We start from the raw sequence: 20,904 nt of genomic DNA on the forward strand, positions 1-20,904 counted from the left end.
CCATCCTACCTCCCCCGCCCCCAAACCCCACCCCAGGACTCGCCTGCATTGGCTTTGCTTTGTTTCTGGGTTGGAGGAACGGGAGCTCTTTTGTTTGGGGGTTTGGTTCTTTCAGCCCCCTCCACCCCTCCTCCTTTGGCCTCTCCGGTTTCCTGAGCTCAGTGCAGCAAGGGTAGGAGAAGCGCCGTCTTGCAAACCCCCCTCGGCTGGGCCCCAATGTAATTTGATGCGGGCCTGGTAAGACTCCCCACGCTATATTGTGTCCGCTCTTGTTTCGGAAGCCTCCACCCACCGGCCCACCCTACATTTAGCACATCATGTGATCCGGGTAAGTCATTTGCAAGTACAACAGTTCTCTGTGTTGCCCCCCATTCATTTCCTGAGAACTGCATAGAGCAGCTGAGAGAGACTCTATGTGTGTGTGTGTGCGTGTGTGTATGTGTGTGTGCGTGTGTGTATGTGTGACACTGTGTATGTGTGTATGAGAAAGGGAGCGAGAGAGAGAGAGAGAGAGAGAGAGAGAGAGAGAGAGAGAGAGAGAGAGAGAGAGGGAGAGAGGGACTGTGTAAGGGAAAGAAAACAATTTCTCCTGCTCTGCAGCTTCTGTTCAGGTCTGTGCCTATTCCGTTTCTTATCAAAATAAACAAACCTTTTTTTTGCCATCCCAAATCAGACCGTATTCTCTTAACATGTTTTATTTTCCTTCTGTCATCTGCTCAAGTTAAATCATTTTGGTTGGTCTGCCTTCTTAAAAGGGGAAAGTGTTGTTGGGAAACGGGAGGGGGAGAGGGCGAGGGGGATGCTATTGCAAAGCAAGTAGCTTTGGTCAGATTCTCGGAGAAGAAAGAAGAACGTTTGGGTTTTTTTTTTTTTTCCACTCCCGCAAAACTTATCAAGTAACGTGTATTAAGCAAATGTTTTTCTACCCAGAGTGGAATTGTTTGGTTACAACGTTTGTCTGACAGTTGCCATGGATTAAAAATAAAACATCAGTTCTGAATTTGGGGGTCTTGTTGAACAAGTTTGCCCTCGGAAACCTTTTTTAATAATGTATATATACCAAAATTGAGTTTATGTGTGTATGTTTTTGAGAGGGTGGCGGAGGGTAAGGGGTTAAGGTGGAGATGACACTGCTGGCATTAATAGTGGTCCTAGTGCTACATTCATTATTGTCTCTGGTAGTAATGATGTGTAACTGTCACTTGCAACAGTGCATAGTTCATGGAAGTGGCCGGGGGCTGGCCTATGGCTGTTATTTTCAATTAAGGTGGACCTCCATAGAGTTGACAAGGGAGAACTTTGCATTTCGACCCAGTCTTGAAAAAGCCCTGAGAACCAGTTTGGGAACCACTTCTTGCCTTATAAGCTTGCAGTAAAGTGACGACCGAGTATTGACCTCCGTGACATTAGTTTGTGTGAATGTTAAACACTATTATATGAGAAGAATCAATTCTGCCTTTGTTCGGTGCAGAACTGACTGTTAGAACTTTGCAAACTTTTATCTTTGGGGAGAAGGGTGGGGTACACTCAGCACTACATTTTTAGGTTCAGTGCATTTAAAAGTACCAATTCCTTTGTTATAAGCCCTACAGCCTTCCCTACCCCTCACCCTGGGCTTTTGAGTTCTGCATACTTTATTAATAATAGCTTTAATTCAGTTGATAAAAGCTAGCAGTGTTGAGTTAGACGTATTAGTACACCGGAATGTGTAATCTGGATAAACAATTTGTGTGGTTGGTATTGTCATTCTCCCTAATTTCACTGTAACAGATTGTTAAGGTAACATTCTAGAGAGATGGTTTAAAACAGTTTTGCTAATAGAATTCTCTGTAAAGTGCTGAGATAGTTTCTTTTACATCAGCTTTAATATTCTATCAGCTTTACCCTAACGCCAGGGAGATGAACAGCTCTATTTACATCTATGTGCATGTGCATCTAGTTGCTTCAGTAGACGTGTGCCAATCAAATAGACGTCATTCTGTAAATCCACCTAGACTGTTCCATCCCCTTTTCTTACTGGAGGACGGAGTTGTTTAGATAAGTCCATGGTAAGATATGAATTTGGTGGCTTATGGCAGGCTGCGTGGTGCAGGAGCTTGTGATGTAAATAGGAGTGGTCACTTTTAAAGAGTGGGTGTATTCCTTCCAGTGAGGAATGCTTCTTAGAATTGGCATTTAATAACAGTGACAAAAAAACAACAACAACAACAACAAAACAAAAAACGTCGTGGTGAGTGGCATTTGCAAACCTCATTCATATGGTGTTTACATTTTTTAAACCACACAGAAATCGGTTAAAGTAGAGGGATATATTTTTACACTTTGAAATTAAGAAGCAGAGACTTAGGAATAGGATGTTGAAGGACAAACATTTCATCTACCTAAGTTATCTCTTTATTCCTGCTCGATGGTCATTCTTGACAACAGCCATGGCAGAGTGAGTATATTTAGCTTTATATGAATTGGGGGTGGATTTATTTGGGCACGAAAGTATTGGCATATATTTGTAAGAAATTAACTAAAAGATTGATTTTTTTGTAGCTTCTAAAGAATAGTTTTATTTTGAAAATGTACTTGAACCAAGACAACTTGATGCTTTGAAATAGAAAATGAAATAATTATAATAATGAAAATAATGTCATTAAGTACAGTTATGATTCTTTGCTATTCATTTGTCAGCATATTTTAAAAGCAGACAAGTCAGCTAAACTTTGTATAGGTACGGTTTCTGTTACTTTTTAAAAATGAAAATGGCTGTGTTAATGCTTCCTGGATGGTTCTTCCAAAATTTCCTTTCTAAGAAATTAAATATCATTTGAGAGAAAACTGGTATTGGTACAGCATGTGAGACCTTGACCTTCTCAACTCTTGGCTAGTGGTTGTTTACTACAGCTGCAGTGTGTATGTGTACAGAAGGGGGAAGGACTGCAAACCCAAGTACACACACTGACTTTCCCTAGGCTAAGGGAAAAACAAATCAGTAGTAGGCTTGACACTTTCTCCAAGCATCAGGGAAATAATATCAATAGTTATCTGGCAGATTAAAAAATATATATTCCTGAAGGGTTCCTTTCAGGTCTTATGGGTAAAACATAGAAGCTCTTTAACAGTTTCAAAAGTGAATTTCAGATGTTACCTCATGAAGCAATCTGCCATCACAATTATAAAAGAAATCTCCCCCCAAAGTAGAGGATTATTTTAACTAAGTAAAGACAACTAGAACACTTAGACTTCTAGGCCTGTACTGAGGAAATTTTAACCCAGGCCAGCGTTAGTCAGTCAATCCAGAGTACTGTGTAATCTAACCCAGGGAGATGATACTGCTAAATAGTTGAACTTAGAGGAAGGTCCTGTTTTCTCTACTGGATAAAATAGAGAGCTTGTAGTTTTATATTGATGTTGATGAGAAAAAGTCAGTAAGTAAAGTAGAGATGTCTAAGCTATTCCTTATTCTTTTAAAAAAACATTCTGCAAAGTAGTTGACTATACCTAGTTTAAAATTGTTTCTTTTCAACATGATTTAATAGCCTAGAACAGACATTGGGTCAACTCCATCTAGAAGAAGAGTTCTTACCTGGAGTCTGTGATCTTGGTGGTGGTTGTTTTTATTTTGAGAATGATTTCAGTATAATCCTTTGCCTTTGTATTTTATTTTATATATTTTATTTTATGCATTTAAAAATAAGCTTTTTGAGAAGGGATCCATGAACTATACCAGAGTGCCATAGGGGCCTGTGACAAAAATGAGGTTACATGCTTCATATCTAGAAAAGTTTTATAGGTAAGGTTTCTCAAAGTTATACTTTAGTTACTTGTGCATAGGGAATGAAGATCACAAAAAAGTTTTATTAAAGTTTTTCTACTCAGTTTTTTTTGTCTTTAAGTAAATCACTTTATGTCCACATTTTTCAAAAACCAGGTTGGCATTTTGAAACTGGTAAGAGGAAAGAGTGTTTTTGTCTTTTAATTTTTCATAATTTTTTGGATTCTGAATGGAAAATTTGCATACATCAGCTTATCTTAAACCTAATGTTTCTCTATTTTTTTCTTTTTTAAACTTATTCCTTTTTCCCACATAAGAAGAATATAAAACTTTAAGCCCTCTTCTGTATTTATAAGAGCAATATAATAATTTAGACCAAATTGTTGGCAACACCCCATAACCACAGCCTTAACTCATCTACCACAGCTTACCCCTCCCTAAGGCAAAATACTAAGTAAACAGATGGGCCTTGCACTCTGCCCTGCAGGTCAACAAATTTAGGCTTTGTCAGTCCTAGGGAGAGGATGAATTCTAGATTATAAGGCTTTCCAAAGAGTGGTCTTGTTTTAGTCCACCAGTTTATTGTGTTTAGGAGTAGCTGTACCCCCTCTGATCTCAACTACTGAATTCTTGTGGTAAAGAACCCAGGCTGTGTGATTAAATGGTTACTTTCTACATATATTTTCAGTAATTATGTTACAAAAGGCTTTTTCAGTGTTTGGTGTCTATTGTCACAAAAGTAGTTGTCTTGAGTCATCATGTTCCTGTTTAAAAATTTGTTTTGGTCTGTCAGTAGATTATAGGGTAAGTCATACATACCAATGCATTCTGTTTTGGCTAAACCTATCTTAGGTAATTTTCTTTTTCTTTTTAAAAAATGACCAATTTTTACTTTTTCATAACCTTAGAGAGGATTTTGAAGCAGTGACCCGAGGTTTAATAGTAGCAACATAAGAACTGTAGTTTTCCTGTTACATAGAGATACTGAAATGAAAATTCCTACTAGAGGATACAGTGCGGATGGAGGAGCAAGAAGATGAAAATTTTGAAAGACACCTGGGGCAGCATTTTCTCCTTGCTCAGAGGTAGGCAGTATGATCATCAGAACAAGACATGCTAGCAATCCCTTGGAATGTAAATTTCTTGAGAGGAGGGATTGGTTTATCCTTTATTTTCTAATCCCCAGCACCTACTGCTATCCCTTGATATTTAGGGGATAAGGGCTAAGTGTGATTTTATTCTTATTGAGATCTTCCTGCCGAGGAAACTTCCCTGCTGCCAATATAGGTTCCCACCTTCTCTGAAATCTAAGAGTTTTACAGAATTGCCTAGACTGAGAAGTTAAATAAGACCTCTCGAAGTCTTAGATGAGAATTGAACCCAGATCTTTCTTCTTTCAAAGCTGGATCTCTAATTATTTTGCCATGCTGCCTTTTGTTAATTACTTGTAAGAGGAAAAAGAAAGTCACAAACTTCTTAGCTGTATCACAAAAAGAATAACATTAGTGGATTAGCATTAGCAGTACCATTGGCATTCACCTTGAGGTAAAACAAACACAAATAACCCAGGCTAAATTATCTTTAATAAATAATATTTAAAACAATGACCCCTGGAATTTTCAGGATGATAACAAGGTTGACAGTATGGTGTAGTAAAAAAAAAAATGCAGCACTGATAAGAATGAAGGAAACCTGGGTTTGACCCCTAGTCCTAACACTCCTTTCCTGTGGGATATTGGTTAATCTTTTGGCGACTCGGTTTTTTCATCTGTACCAGAGAAGTTGAACTACTTGATTCTAAAGTTCTTTCTACATTCAGCATTTTTGTAAATTCTGTAATTTCTGCCCTCAGGAAACTTATGCTCTATTAGAGAAGATTTGTTGTGAGTATAATGTAAAAACCAAGTGACAAAAAAAAGTGCAGTGGAAATTCAGAAGTGGGTAATGGAACTCATTTCTGGATGAAGATATCAGGGAAGGCTTCATAGACAAGTTGATATCTAGTAGAAATTTTATTTCAAAAATTTCATAGTAATTCTACTACTATGTTTATTCCCCCACCCACACCTCCTACTTCCTCAGGAAAGGATCTTGCAAATTCAAATCCAACTACCTGATGTCATCCTATGTCTCCCTGGGAACTTGTTTTGTCAGTCATCCTCTCTCTCTACTTAATTGTCAGTCTCTCCTTTTTCAGTAATCCTTCACCAGCAATTACAAACCATTCTCTGATCTCCCTCTTCCTTAAATAGTCACTTGATCTTACCATTCTCTTCAGTAACCATCATATATCAAGCTGTCTACACATATTCTCTGCACTTCCTCTGCTCTCAATCATTCTTCAACCCATTGCATTCTGGCTTCTGACCTTATCACTCAACAGAAATTGCTCTTTCTGAGGTTTCCCAGCATCTCTTAATAGTTAAATGCAGGGCCTTTTCTTAGCCCTCATCCTTCTTGACCATTCTGTAGCACTTTACATTGTTGACCAGCTCCTCCTAGACACCATTGCCTAGGTTTCTGTGCCCCTGTTTCTCTTAGTTCTTCCTGTTTGACTGATTCTGAACTCTATGTCCCATCTTCTGTGTGTGTGTGGGTTTACACCAGAGCTCTATCCTGTACTCTCTTCTGTTCTTTCTTTATGGACTCTGTCTTGATGATATAATCAAATCCCAAGGATTTAATAATAATCTCCATGTAGATAATTCCCAGATCTATCTATCTATCTATCTATCTATCTATCTATCTATCTATCTATCTATCTATCTATCTATCTATCTATTTATTCAGACTGTCTTTCCACTGAAATTGAATCCCAAATTACCATATATTTATTAGATATTTCCATTTGGGTGTCCTATAGTCACTTCGAATTCATTATATTCAAAACAAAACTTATCTTTTCCTCTAAACCTTCCTCTCTTCCTAGTTTTCCTATTTCTGTTAGGTACACCAACATCCTTCTAGTTGGCCAGAATTGTAGCCCAAGAGTCATCCTTTTCCCTTCTGTCTTCCTCACTGTATATATACAAATAGTTGCTGAGTTTTGTTAATTCTGCCTTCACAGTATATCTTACAATTGGCTTGAATTATAAACTCATCACCCTATTTCAGGCCCTGATCATCTCTTGCCTAGATTGTTGCAGCAGCCTCCTAAGATATCAACCTTCATCTGAGCTCTCCTTTTTTTTTTGTACCTTTTTTTATACCAGTTTTTTTTAAACCCTAATATCTTTTATATATATCCTTCTATGTTAATTTTATTTGTTACAGGGCTAGGCAATGGGGATTAAGTGACTTGCCCAGGGTCACACAACTAGTCTGAGATCAGATTTGAACCTAGGACCTCCCTTCTCTAGGCCTGGCTCTCAATCCACTGAGCCATCCAGCTGCTCCCCTGAGCTCTCCTTTTTTAGGCTAACTTCTATACAGAAGCCAAATTGATATTTCTAAAGTATAGGTCTGACCATGCTACTCCTGCTTAAGAAGATCCAGTGACTTTTTGCCTCTAGGATAAAATAAAATCTACTCTATGTAGCTTTTAAAGCTTTTCATGGTCTGTTTCTTTCTGTGTAGTAGTATTCCATCACAATCATATACCACAACTTGTTTAGCCATTTCTCAGTTGATGTGTCTCCTCAATTCCCAGATTTTTTGCCAACACAGTGTTGCTATAATTATATTAGAACATAAAGGTTCTTTTCCTTTTGCCCCAATCATGTTAGAAAATAAATAGAATAGTAGTAATCCTGGATCAAAAAGTAAAATAGTTTTATAATTCTTTGTGTATATGCTTTCCACAATGGTTGGATCACTTCACAGTTCCATCAACAGTGTAATAACGTCCTCATTTTTCGATATCCTCTCCAGGATTTGTCATTTTAGCCAGTCTGAAAGATATGAGATGATACCTTAGAGTTTTTTTTTTTTTGATTTGCATTTCTTTAATCAATTGTGATTTAGAATATTCTTCATATATTTGTATATACCTTTGATTTCTTTATCCACAAACTGTCTGTTTATAGCTTTTGACCATTTATCAATTGGGGAATGGCTCAAATTCTAAGTTTGACAAAGTTCTCAATATATTTTAGATTAAGTGATCTGGCACTGTTTGGCCATTCCAGTTTTCTTACACATTATTCTCTTTCATACCCTACACATTCCATTCCAAATGGCATGATTGTTGTTCCTTGCAGGTAGCATTCTCTCTTCTTTATGTGTTAGCTTTATATAGGACATTACCCATGCCTGGGATGCATGGCCTTTTGAACTCTGCCTTGTAGAATTCCTACCTTACTTCAAGATTCAACTCATCTCATGTCCTGCTGGATGCCTTTCCTAATACTTCTCATTTTGTATATTTTGTATTTTTTTGTTTTTCATCATTTGGGTATAAAAAGGGCAGGGGTTGATTACATAGTAGGTACATAATAAGTGCTTATTGAATTGAATCAATCTAAAAGCTCTTTTTCCACTGCCTATAAACATGCCTAGGTTTCTATCTACAGTACTATCTTTAAAAAAACTTTCACTTTACCATCCCCTTGAGGTATTACTAGAGAAGGAAATGGCAACCCCCTCCAGTATCTTTGCCAAGAAAATCCCACGAAGGGTATTGGCTTGAAATGGTTGACTGGATCACAAAGAGTCAGACATGAAATGAAAAGCAGTAAGCTATCATACCCTGTCTTGTGTTTCACAAACTCCTAGAGTCTTCTATACATATTCCTACCATTTCATGTCCCACTTAGTTTTCAACACCTTCCAATCCAACCCGATATTGCATTCTCCAAGGTTATGAAGGTTCTCTTAACTATGATGGCTAAAGCCATCAAATTGGATAAAGACTTCTTTAAAATTTTTTTTTTCTGGTGGGGGGATATTTGCTATCATTTATTAATTGAATTGTTTGAGTGAGCCTGGGAGTCTTTGTCTTGTGTAGGCTGAAAGTAGAGTGGCAAAGGCGTACTAGCCTGAACTTCAGTATTTATTGGTACCATTGACTTCCATCTCTGACCTGTTCCAGTTCATCTTGTCCCAGACTACCTGGTGTTCTCCTGACCTTGGAAGCTTGCCAGATTAGTGACATGTTTAGTGGAGACCTTATTTGTTTAGCCTTATATAGTAACTGCTCAGAACTCCCGAGTTCAAATGACTCCTCAGTCTCAGCTTCCCCAATAGTAGGGGGTTATAAGCATGCACTATCATGCCTGATGAGAACTATTTTTATGACCTCTCTGAAGTTTTTGACACTGATTAACCCCCCCCCCCAATCTCTTAGATGGCTTCTCCTCCCTTGATTATTACAACATTATTTTTTCTTGGTTCTCATCCTACTTCTTTTGATTGCTCCTTCTTAATTATCTTGGTTGGGAGACAAAAGAAAGGGTATGGAGCTAGAGGACAGGGATTCAAATCCTTTCTTGGGAACTACTTGTGTGACTTTGATGAAGTCACTAAACCTCAATGGGCTAAGGGTGCTGTAAGAGGGACCTTATACCTTTGGGTCTGATACCCTGGTCATTTTCTGGGTCATTGTTCAACTTCTCTCACTAAGCGCTCATATTCCTCCCTACACTCTGCAATGCCTTCTCTGCTTTAAATTGTGGGTTTTTAAAATTAAAATCCAATATTCTAAGTATTATATTTTAATAAGATTTATTTATAATAAACTGAATAAAAAGCTAGAATACAAAGCCACCTTTCTCATGTGGACAAAAGGAAAAGCATTCTGGGTAATACAGAAAGGAATTTGGGGTAATGTAGTTTTAGGGGTTCAGGAAATTTCTAACTATACAAAATACATACTCTTCTTTGGTTTGGGTTTAGTTGTCTATCTATGCAGTTCACTGAGACATTCCTATATAGGCTTATTCTCTCCTAAATTCTGGTCTCACATTATCAAATGCCTATTGGACTTCTCCACCTGGATATCCTTGTTACATCATTTGTAAAAATAGATTTTTAATTTTTTTTGTCTTTATATTCCCTTATTCTCTCTCCTCCGAGCTACCTTTTTTTTTGTCTTTATATTCCCTTATTCTCTCTCCTCTGAGAGAGCTATCTTTTATATCAAAAGTTTGTTTTTTCAAAAGAGGAAGAAAAAAACAGCAGAATTATTAGTACATTAAAAGTTTGAGATTAGATATAACATTTTACCCTTATAGATCTACTCCCATCTAGGTGGCTCAGAATGCTGGGCTTGGAAACAGGAAGACATGAGTTCAAATCCAGCTCCATACGCTAGCTGTAATACCCTGGGCAAATTACTTAATCTCAGTCTGCCTCAGTGTCCCTAAATGTTAAATGGGAATAATAATAGCACCTACCTCCCAGAGTTGTTGTGAGGAACAAATGAGACATTTGTTCATAGTACCTAGTAGACATTTACATGCTTATATCTTCCCTCCCCACCCTTCTTTCCTTGCTTCTTCCTTCTATCCTGCCTGTCTGCCTCCAACCCTCCTCAGCAACAGAGTGAAGAATGTCTCTTCTTAAATCTCATCTTTGGGGGTCAAGCTTGTTCTTTTGCAATTTCACAAAAATTATTTTAGATTTTTTTTGTCATTATTGCTCACTCTATGTACATTGTGGTAGAAATGGTTTATATTTTTTTCCCCTGGCTTTGATTATTTCACTTTGGAAAGTTCAGGTTGGTTTTTCCATGTTTCTTTGGATTAATCATGTTCATTATTGATTAAACACAGTAATATTTCATTACATTCATGAACCATAATTGATAGTTGCATAATTTGTTTACAATTATTTGCTACCACAAAAAGTACTGCTGTAAATATTTTGGTGTATATGCAACTTTTCTTTTTATCTTTTTAGGTTATGTTAAATTAAGATCAGATTTCCAAACAATACTAGAATTAATTGTAAATCTATTATTAGTAGAATATGTCAACTTTAAAAGACATGTCTAGGTCTATATACTTAGCAATAGAATCCCAAGATCAAAGCATATGAACATTTTAGCCATTTTATTTTCAAACTTAAAAATTTCTTATACTAATTCACTCCACCAACTATGTAATAGTATGCCTTTCTTTCTAAACTCATCTACCTTGACTATGCCCTTATTTTTGTCGTCTCTTTCAATTTTCTAGGTGTAAGATGAAACCTCAGGGTTGTTTTGATATGTATTTATTTTGTAACTATTGATTTGGAGCTGTCTTTTATATGGTTATCACAGTTTCTTGTTTTGAAAATGTTCATACCTTTTGAAAACATGTGGTAGAAAATAGCTTTTGGTTTTATAATTTATCATAGTGAATCTCAATCTTAGTATGTTCAGAATGAAGCTCATCATCTTTGTTCCTGAACTCATTCGCTTTCCAAGCCTTCTTGAATTTTCTGTTGAAGGCATCATCAATGTTACAGTTATTCAGTTATCTTTTATTCTTTTCTCTTCCTTAGTACCTATATCCAGTCTGTTGCCAAGCATTATTAATCTTACCTTTGAAAATCTCTTGCATTTTTCTCCGTGTTTGTATGGCCAATAGCCTGGTTCAGACACTTATTATGTCTGGTCTGCACTGTTACAGTAGTTACCTAATTCCTGCTTCTGAAATCACTCTGCTGAAATTTGACTCTCCAAAGTTGCCAAATAATCCACAAACTCAGAACGGAACATGTAATTTTAAGTTTTTCATTGGTTCACGCTTGATTATTGGTTAGATTCCAAATTGCTTGGCTTATCATTTAAAGCCCTTTGTAAACTGCCTTCCACCTATTTTTTCAGAATTAACTTACATTAGACCCTCTTTATGCCCTCATTATTCCAAGCCATCAGCCTACCTGTTTCTTAACTCATTCATCTCTTACCTCTATGACTTTTCATTGTCTGTTTCCCATGCCAAAAGTGTACCTCACCCTCATCTATACATCTGATAACTGCTAAGCTCAGGTGCCAGTTCCCAATTGAAGTCTTTCTTGACATCTACTAGGCTTTTAATAAGTGCTAATTGGTGAATGCTATTTCTTTTCCTCAAGTCATCTTAAATCTGTGTACATATTATATCTTCCCCACCCCCAGTAGACTATAAGTCCTTCCAGGAGAGGGTCTCTTTTATTTCTTATCTTTGTGTTTTTATCACCTCACATTTTTTTGTGTGTGTGCATAAAAGGCACTTAATAAATGAGTGATGAATTAAATTATAAAAGCAAAACAATGACTTAATGAAAGAGAAAGCATCTATAGGAGAACATCTAATTGATATCCTTTCTCATTATCAGTGGATATTTGTCACATCGTAAATCTTAATGTTGGGAATTTAAGCTTTAATTATAAATATCAAGTCTAAGAAATACACTCCCATATACATACATACATATGTGTGTGTATATATATATATATATATATACTTGTATATGTTATGTATTTATCTAGATTAAATAAATTATAAATTAGGATCAAGTTCCCAAAAGTGCTAGAATTAATTACAAATCTATTATTACTATCATGTTATCTTTAGAAAGCATGTTTTTGAGAAGGACAGTTAATGAAGAACCCTTTTATTCTATGTGGCCAATTTAGCACAATTTTTCAAATATATATTGAGCCTCTACAAGACTGTGCTTGGTGCTAAGGGTACTGAGCAGGGTAACAAAAGTTGAATAATATGCTTTCCATCTTCAAGGAGTTTATAATCTAAGAAGGAGAAAAGGCCTGTGCCCAGATAAATATAATACAAGTCAGAAAATCAACAAGCATTAGTAAGAAAATTACTATGAAAATTCACAGAAATGTAGAATCCCTTCCACCTCAGAGATTAGGAGAATTTCTTTGTTTTAGGGTCCTGAGGTGATAGATATATATCTTCATTTTATAGATAAGGAAAATGCGCTTAAGGATAGAAGAATTTCTACTGTCCGACAAGAGACAGGCATACTAGACATTGGGAATAACATAAGTAAGGAAAGGTACAAAGGTGGAAAAGTCAGGAAATTTGTCAAGGGAAATAAAGAAATGTAAGATAGAACTTGAAAATGAAATTGGAACCAGGATGTGATTGGCCTTGAGTACTACTCCTTGAATGTCAGGCCAAAAGTTTGGATTTTATTTATTAGGCCATAGGGAGCCACTGAAGATTTTCTTATTGGGGGTGGTGGTGGTGGTAGTATAATGTAATCAGAGGACTGTCCTTGGAAAAGATTAATCTGGCATCAGGAGCATCTAATAGTAATACAAAAATAGGATATTACATTTAATAAATACTTTTTTCTCTCCTATGAAGTTAAAATGTGGAAAATAGAAGTTTTTCAATTTATTCTGGATATTGAGAAAATGGAAACTCTTTAAAATAGTGAAGATTATTTTTCAGAGGTTATTGTGTTCTGATCATACTATTTGGACCTAAAATATCTTTATGCAGTGTCTTATAGAAAAATTTTACATAGTGCTTTATAGTTTTCAAAATACTTTCCAAAGTAAGACATTTCTTTGGACGATAAAATAATTAACTTGACTTTCACTGTGAACAGATTGGTGACTAAGGCAGATTCTAAGTTCATGATGTAGGAATGTGTCTCTGAAGTTAGTAGTCCAGTGTGACAGAGATAGAAGAAGTAGTTTTTGAGAGAAGAGGTATCTTTCTCTCTTATAAATAATGGGTTTAATAGGTATAGTTTATGCTTGAGCCTCTAGAAATAATTGCAGATTTAGGAGAAGTTAGTGAACCCTGGGGAAAGAACTGTGCAAGCAGAGAGGATCCAGTGTTCTCTGATAGAAAACTGAGGAAAGGATTTGATAGAGGCTCAGTGACTTTTCAGTCCAGTTTGTTCTCTTCAGTTAATTATTAATTTTTCTCTTAGACCTTTAAGCTAGTGTGTGAAACAGAAATAACCCACTTTCTATTCAAATTTTACAACTTATTCTGAGCACTATTGATTTTAAGAGAAAATTGTTTTTCCTTTAAACCTGTACTTTTAAAAGATTTGCTATAGTCTTACCTATGGTTTTATTATTTCTAATGGCCTTCCCCCCCCACCACTACCCCCATTCAGAGCAACAGTTAGTGGGAAAATAATAGTCTCTGTATAGACATTCACTTTGTAGACAGTGTCCAGGAACACATCTATTTCATAAAAGAAAGCAAACCTGTACCCTTACAATTTCCACACCATTTTGCATTTCCATTACATTTTCATCCATTTCACCCATAATCTTGATTGTCAGCCAGTTCGCTTTTATTCAGTATCCTAAACACTAAGTCAACTAAAACCAAGGTAAATTACAAATCTACATGGTCAGAGAACCATTTATGTTGGGTCTACAGTTCAAAATGCCTTTCTATTCAAAGAGATTTCTGTAAACGGTGAGTTGGATGGGTTCAGCCATCTCTGAAGATAAAATCATTTAAGAATCTCAAAAAAAAAATACCTTGCCTATTCTAATCAAATCTTAATGGGTTGATTCTCTGATAGTCAGAGGTATAAAAACATTCTGTTTTTTAGAAATTTCCAGGTTAATAATCAGTGACAAAACCTATTGGAATAAATTTGAATCCATATTAATTCTAAAACCAGATCATTTAGAATTGAGTGAATTAAAGGGATCTACAAGTATCTAAAGTCCTCTCTTTCCTCCATGCTATTGTCACTTACCCACTCCCTCAAAAGAAGAATGAGAAAGCCATATTGTAGAGATGATTGTAAAAATAACAATTACAAAAGATGATCTCGGGAATATGTGCCTAATAGTTGTGAAATATTACCAGCTTCATCTTGCGTTACTTTCTTTTTCTTTAGAATTAAATCAGCATCATGGCGAGTTGCATAAATTTTACCTATTCAATCAACTAGCAAGCTTTTATTAAGCACCAAGATGCCAGGCACTGACCTGACTTTTCCTCTCCCCAAAGCAAAAATAGTTTTCTCACAAGAAGCTTATATTCTAATCTATGACTGTACATACATGCATGTGTGTGTGTGTACAGAGACCCTATTTGTGTATATATATGTGTGCATACATATGTATTTATACTTTCTATGTATAGACACGCATATATCCATATATACAATGGAACATATGAGGTAGAGACAGAGTAGTTGGAGAACTTTAGAGAGAAGAGCACTGTGTGTGGAGACAGTATAGAAGGGAGAGAGAGAGTAGAATGTAATTTGGAAAAATACAAAGTGGCTAAATTATGACAAGTTTTACTTTTTATAGTTTATTTATTTATATTGATTAATTAAGAAAAATTTTCCATGATTCCATGATTCATGTTCCTTCCCTCCCCTCCTTCTACCCCCCCCCCCATAGCGAGCATGCAATTCCTCTGGGTTTTACATGTATGAAAAGTTTCAGATGGCAAACAAAAGGTTATAGTTTTGATCTTGAAGGTAATGGGGAGAATTATGCTTTATGAAAATCACTTTGGCAACTGATTGGAGTGGGGAGGAAACTGAGGCAGAGAGACCAATTATAAGGTTATTGCAAGAGACCTGGTAGATTACGAAGTACTGAAATAGGGTGATGTCTATGTGAGTAGGGAGAAGAGGATGTATACAAAAGATGTTGTAGATGTACAACTGATCATACTTGACAACTGATTGGAGGTATGGGATGAGTGAGGGAGAGATATTAGGGATGAAACTAAGGTTTCAAAACTGAGGAACTGCAATAAGGGAACTTAAGAAAGTAAGGTATTGGAGTTGATAATGAGTTATGCTTTGGACGTGTTGGTTTTGAAGTACCTGCAGAATATCTAGTTTGGAGGGTTTTTAACAGGCAGTTGGTAAGAGAGACGTAGTTTGGTTTTTACCTCTAGGAATTATCTTCTTAGAGATGGTAATTCAACCATTAGAGATCACCAAGGAAGGATGAGGGTCAAGAAGTCATTTAATTTGGCAAATAAGAGATCATAGATAACTTTGGAGAAAGCAGCATCAATTGAATGAAGAGGTTGGAAGCCAAGTGGCACAGCATATCTGGAAAAGGGTGTATTACTGCAGAGAATTTAGAAGTAAGTGAGAGGAGAGGCAGTGGAGACACCAATTATAGATGGCTTTGTCAGGGAGTTGAGTTGAAAAGTGATGAAGAAATATAGGACCATAGTTTGCAAGTACATTTGGATCTAATGAGGGTTTAAAAAGAAGATAGCATTTACTTAATGCTTTAAAGTCTACCAAGGGCTTTACAAATATTATTTCATCTTATCCTCACAAAAGTGGGAGAAAGGTGATATGGGAGAGAGCAACGTGTGTTTATAGGGAGGAAGGAAGGTGCCAGAAGATAGAAGAAAGAAAAGCTGTTTTTTCTTATGTTCTTTCAAACCCAAGTGTTGTACATCTTTCTTTATTGCTGGCTCTATGACCTCTTTACCTCACTTAGAGCAATCACACATTCCTGTAAGCTCTCCCCATTTAAAATATGAAAATGAATAAAATCTACTAAAATGCACAAAATAATGAAAGATTTGGAAAGTTTCACACCTACTTTCATTTTGTTTCAGAAAGATGAACTGAACTACCAAGTAATCTTAAATTGCAGTTGTCACTAATTTGATTCAACAGACATTTATTAAGAACCTATTATCTGCAGAACACTTTCCCACCAATTGGAGAAAGATACAAAGTTTAAAGCCATCCTAGTGGAGCTTATATAGTCTAGTAGATAGCTTGGTACTTACTATCCATTAGTATATCAAGTTTGTTAAAAAAACAAAACAACCAAACAACTTCATTCTTTTGAATTTTTTTAAAGTGATATGATCTGTATTTGAAAAAGAAACAAAATGATGAAACAGTCACATCAATTCTAGATGTGACCTTAGAATGGAGTTTGGTAGAAGTGATGACTATGATGTGCCCTACATTTTCCTCTTCGCTATTGATCTTTTTGCACATAATAATTTGTATGGACATGGCATTATTTGGAAAGAGTATATTTTTGAAAGTGCATTAGTGGTAATTAAAGGTAGGGGTGTGTGTGCATGAGAGTGTGTGTGTGTGTGTAGTTTGCAGAGGGGTTGTAATTGTTGCATAACCCACCAGAGATTTATGTTTTAGTAGTGGTTGATCAGTCTCTTTGAACTGACCAGTAAGATAAATCCTTAATCTTGAACAGAAGTGGTTTATAAATCCTGATTACAGCCCAAATGAGATATTGGTTGGAAGAATGCAAAAGCATTTATTTTCTTGCTCTCTAAAATTTTCAGTTTTAATTTAGAGATATTCACTGATGTGTGATTTCTAAAAGAGTGAAAAACCATTAAAAAGTCCATAAGTTATCTTGGAATTGCCACTTGCTCAGCAAAAACTTTCATCACTGTGGTGTCATCAACATCTTGAAACAAAATGAAAGTGTAAAAATTTTTACATGGGCATACCTTCTGGGATTTTTAAGGCATTTCGAGAAATCTAATAAAGAATATGGATAGAAGAAAACATAAAATGAATTCTATAAATGAGATCCAAATCATAAATAATTGATAACTTATTTAAATATTTATTGTCCGCATAGAACTATCCTAGATTATATAGGGTATGGAGGAGTCAATTTTGAGTAAGATGGTCTGTGTTCGAATCCTAGCTTTTCTTCATATAATTATTTTTCTTAGAATACCATCTATCCTCATGTCTCAGGACATCTTTAAGATGAGGGGGTGGACCTTAGGATCTCCAAGTTTCCCAGCATTACATCTGTGACTCTATAGGTGAGGATATAAGATATAAAATGTTGATTTAATTGGAATACAGACCTACAGTGCCTAGTGAAGTATCATTTACTCTTGGATAATAGGCTCATTTTAGAGGCTGAGACCCAACATGATGTAGTAGAATATTTGTAACAAAAATATATGGTAGAACAAAACAAATTTCCAGACTGGACATATCCAAAAATATGTACCTCTTGCGGGGTGGTTAGGTGGCTCAGTGAATTGAGAGTCAGGCCCAGAGATGGGAGGTCCTAGGTTCGAATCTGGTCTCAGACACTTTCTAGCTGGGAGACCCTGGGCAAGTCACTTACCTCCCATTTCTTACCTCTTACCACACGTTTGCCTTGGAACAAATATACAGTATTGATTCTAAGGTGGAAGGTAAGGGTTTAAAAAAATGTACCCCTCATCGTACATATTGAGTCCATCACCTCTGGCAGGAGGTGGGTAGCATCCAACTATCCATCCATCCATACATACATACATACATATATACATCAGTTATGTGCAATATTGGTTGAGTTTTGTTTGTTTTTGTTTTTTTTTTTTAACCCTTAATTTTGGTGTATTGTCTCATAGGTGGAAGATTGGTAAGGGTGGGCAATGGAGGTCAAGTGACTTGCCCAGGGTCACACAGCTGGGAAGTGGCTGAGGCCGGGTTTGAACCTAGGACCTCCTGTCTCTAGGCCTGACTCTCACTCCACTGAGCTACCCAGCTGCCCCCTTGGTTGAGTTTTAATTGTTCAGAGTTCTTAAGTCTTTTAAACATTTTTTTCCTTTTTCATAATGTTTGCTATAGTGTAAATAGTTCTTTGGGACCTCTTCAATTCACATAAGTCTTATCAAGTTCTTTTTTTATCTTCTCTTTTTTATTTTTAAAATAATTTTTATTTTTTATAAAAGTTGTCATGGTTACATGATTCATGTTCTTACTTTCCCCTTCACCCCCCAACCTCCTCCCCACCCCCCACCCCCATAGATGGTGCACATTTCCACTGGTTTTAACATGTGTAATCAATCAAGACTTATTTCCAAAATTGTTGATAGTTGCATTGGTGTGCTAGTTTCAAGTCTACATCCCCAATCATGTCTGCCTCAACCCATGTGTTCAAGCAGTTGCTTTTCTTCTGTTTCCTCTCCTGTATTTCTTCCTCTGAATGTGGGTAACATTCTTTTCCATAAGTCCCTCAGAATTGTTATGGATCATTGCATTGCTGCTGGTACAGAAGTCCATTATATTCTATTTTATCACAGTGTATTGGTCTCTGTGTACAATGTTCTTCTGGCTCTGCTCCTTTCACTCTGCATCAATTCCTGGAAGTCTTTCCAGTTCACATGGAACTTCTCCAGTTTATTATTCCTTTGAGCACAATAGTATTGCATCACCAGCATATACCACGATTTGTTCAGCCATTCCCCCATAGAAGGGCATACCCTTGTTTTCCAGTTTTTTGCCACCACAAAAAGCATGGCTATAACTAAGTCTTACCAAGGTCTGAAACTTTTTCTTTCATCTTTTTTTTTTTAAAGCAAATAAATGTTCCATTATATTCACATACCATGCTTTGTTCTTCAATTCTCCAGTTGACAGGATGCACTTAGCTTCTAGTTTTTAGCTACTACAAAAAGAATAATTTTGTACATATAGAATTTTTTCTTCTTTCTTTGATCACTTTCTGGTATGTACCTGGTAGCAGTATTTCTGGGTCAAAAGGCATGTACAATTTAATAATTTGGGGGTTAGTTACAAGTTGCTTTACAGAATGGCTCTATACCAGCAGTATATCAATGTTCCTATTCACTCTAGCCCTGTCATCATTTGATAATTTTCTCTTTTTCTCAGTGTCACCAATCTGATTAATGTGAAGTGGAACCTCAGAGTTTTTTAATTTTTATTTCTCTAATCATTGATGCTTTAGGATATTTTTGATATCTTTATAGTTAACATGATTTTTTTCTTATGAGAACTGTCTATTTCTTTAACCATTTCAAAATCTGGTAATAACTCATTCTTATAAATCTGAATCAGTTCAGTATATATGTTGGAAATGAGACCTTTTTCAAGGAAACTTGCAGAAAAGATTCCTTGTCAAAGATACTAAAGAGTACAATAGACTACATGTAAAGTAATTCAGTGCTAACATTCCATACAAAGGAAAATATATTATTTGACCCTCTCAAGAAGTCTAGGAGGTAGGTAGGTACTCTATATTATCCACATTTGACTGTTGAGGAAACTGAGGCAAACAGAATGATCCACCCTTATATCTTTCTTTATTCCTACATTATACATATACCTTCAACACTGTGCAAATTACATACAACCTCAAGAACTCCTTTGCATCCCTTTGGTTAGTTGCACATATCCTTTTCAATCTCCAGGATACTGTCCAGTTTATCACAGGTGAGGAATAGAAAAGGAAGGAAGGAAGGAAGGAAAGCTTCTCTGGTGTGGTCAAGACGTAGACTCAGGGGATTGAGGAGCAGAGGTCTATTTTTTTATCTACTACAGATAGGAGTTTCAAATTAATTTCAGAAATGAAAATAGTAACTATAGTATTTTTAAAATTTTATTATTTTTATTTAGGAAAACCCTTACCTTTCATCTTAGACTCAATACTGTGTTTTGGTTCTTAGGCAGAAGAGCAGTAAGGGCTAGGCAATAGGGGGTAAGTGATTTGCCCAGGGTCACACAGTTAGGAAGTGTCTGAGTCAGATTTGAACCTAGGACTTCCCATCTCTAGTCTATAGGCCTCCCTCTCAATCTGCTGAGCCACCCACTTGCCCCTTATTTCTATGCAAAGAAAACCTGGTATGAGCTACAAATAAAGTAGAAGAATTTTTTTACTCACAAGGAGTTTACAGTATCCCTGGGACATTTGGAAGGTTAAATAAGAGATAAATAATGTTTAAAAGATGACAAGGAAGAAATGTCATGTGGTAAATAAATGATTACTTACTAAATTCATTACATGAACAAAAAATGCTTTAGGAATTCAGAGGAAAGAGTTTAAGAAGGGTGGATGGCATCTATAGGGTAGATGGAGAAGAAGAGGGAGGGAATTAATGGTGAGTAGAATATAACAAGTTGTGGAATGGAGCAAATGACAGTTGTTTCTGGGAACAGTAGTTGAAAAGTAGTTGACCTTCCCTTCCCTCATTCTCCAGCCTTGCCATCCCAACATAAAATAAGAACTTTTTTCTTAAGAAGGAATTTGTGGGTTTTTTTGGAAGTAAAATTGCATAGCAAGCAATATGCCATTATTATTTACCTAATTCAGTTACTGTATGTTTATGTCTACTTTGTGGAAGAAATGGTAGTAGGTACTGGGGGAGATCTGAAATGAAGCAGACCACAGCCTTTACAGAATTTATGTCTAGTTGGGTGGATTTGACATATACAAGCATATAATAACAGCGATGAATAATAGGATATATTTGAAGTAGAAGGTGAAGTATAAGGTTCAAAGA

General features: G+C 36.1%; 1 protein-coding gene across 2 annotated transcripts in view; it reads left to right on the top strand.

The window, feature by feature from the left end:
- Window positions 1-545: 545 nt before the first annotated feature.
- The window catches only part of KLF12 (Kruppel like factor 12), a 554,999-nt gene continuing 534,640 nt past the window's right edge, over window positions 546-20,904 (top strand). For both annotated transcript variants that reach the window (XR_006505831.1, XR_006505832.1), the window contains exon 1: window positions 546-611. The gene's annotated coding sequence lies outside the window, so the exon portion shown is untranslated. The remainder of the gene's footprint in view (window positions 612-20,904) is intronic.

This window comes from Gracilinanus agilis, chromosome 3, assembly GCF_016433145.1.
Source record: "Gracilinanus agilis isolate LMUSP501 chromosome 3, AgileGrace, whole genome shotgun sequence".
Taxonomy (NCBI): domain Eukaryota; kingdom Metazoa; phylum Chordata; class Mammalia; order Didelphimorphia; family Didelphidae; genus Gracilinanus; species Gracilinanus agilis.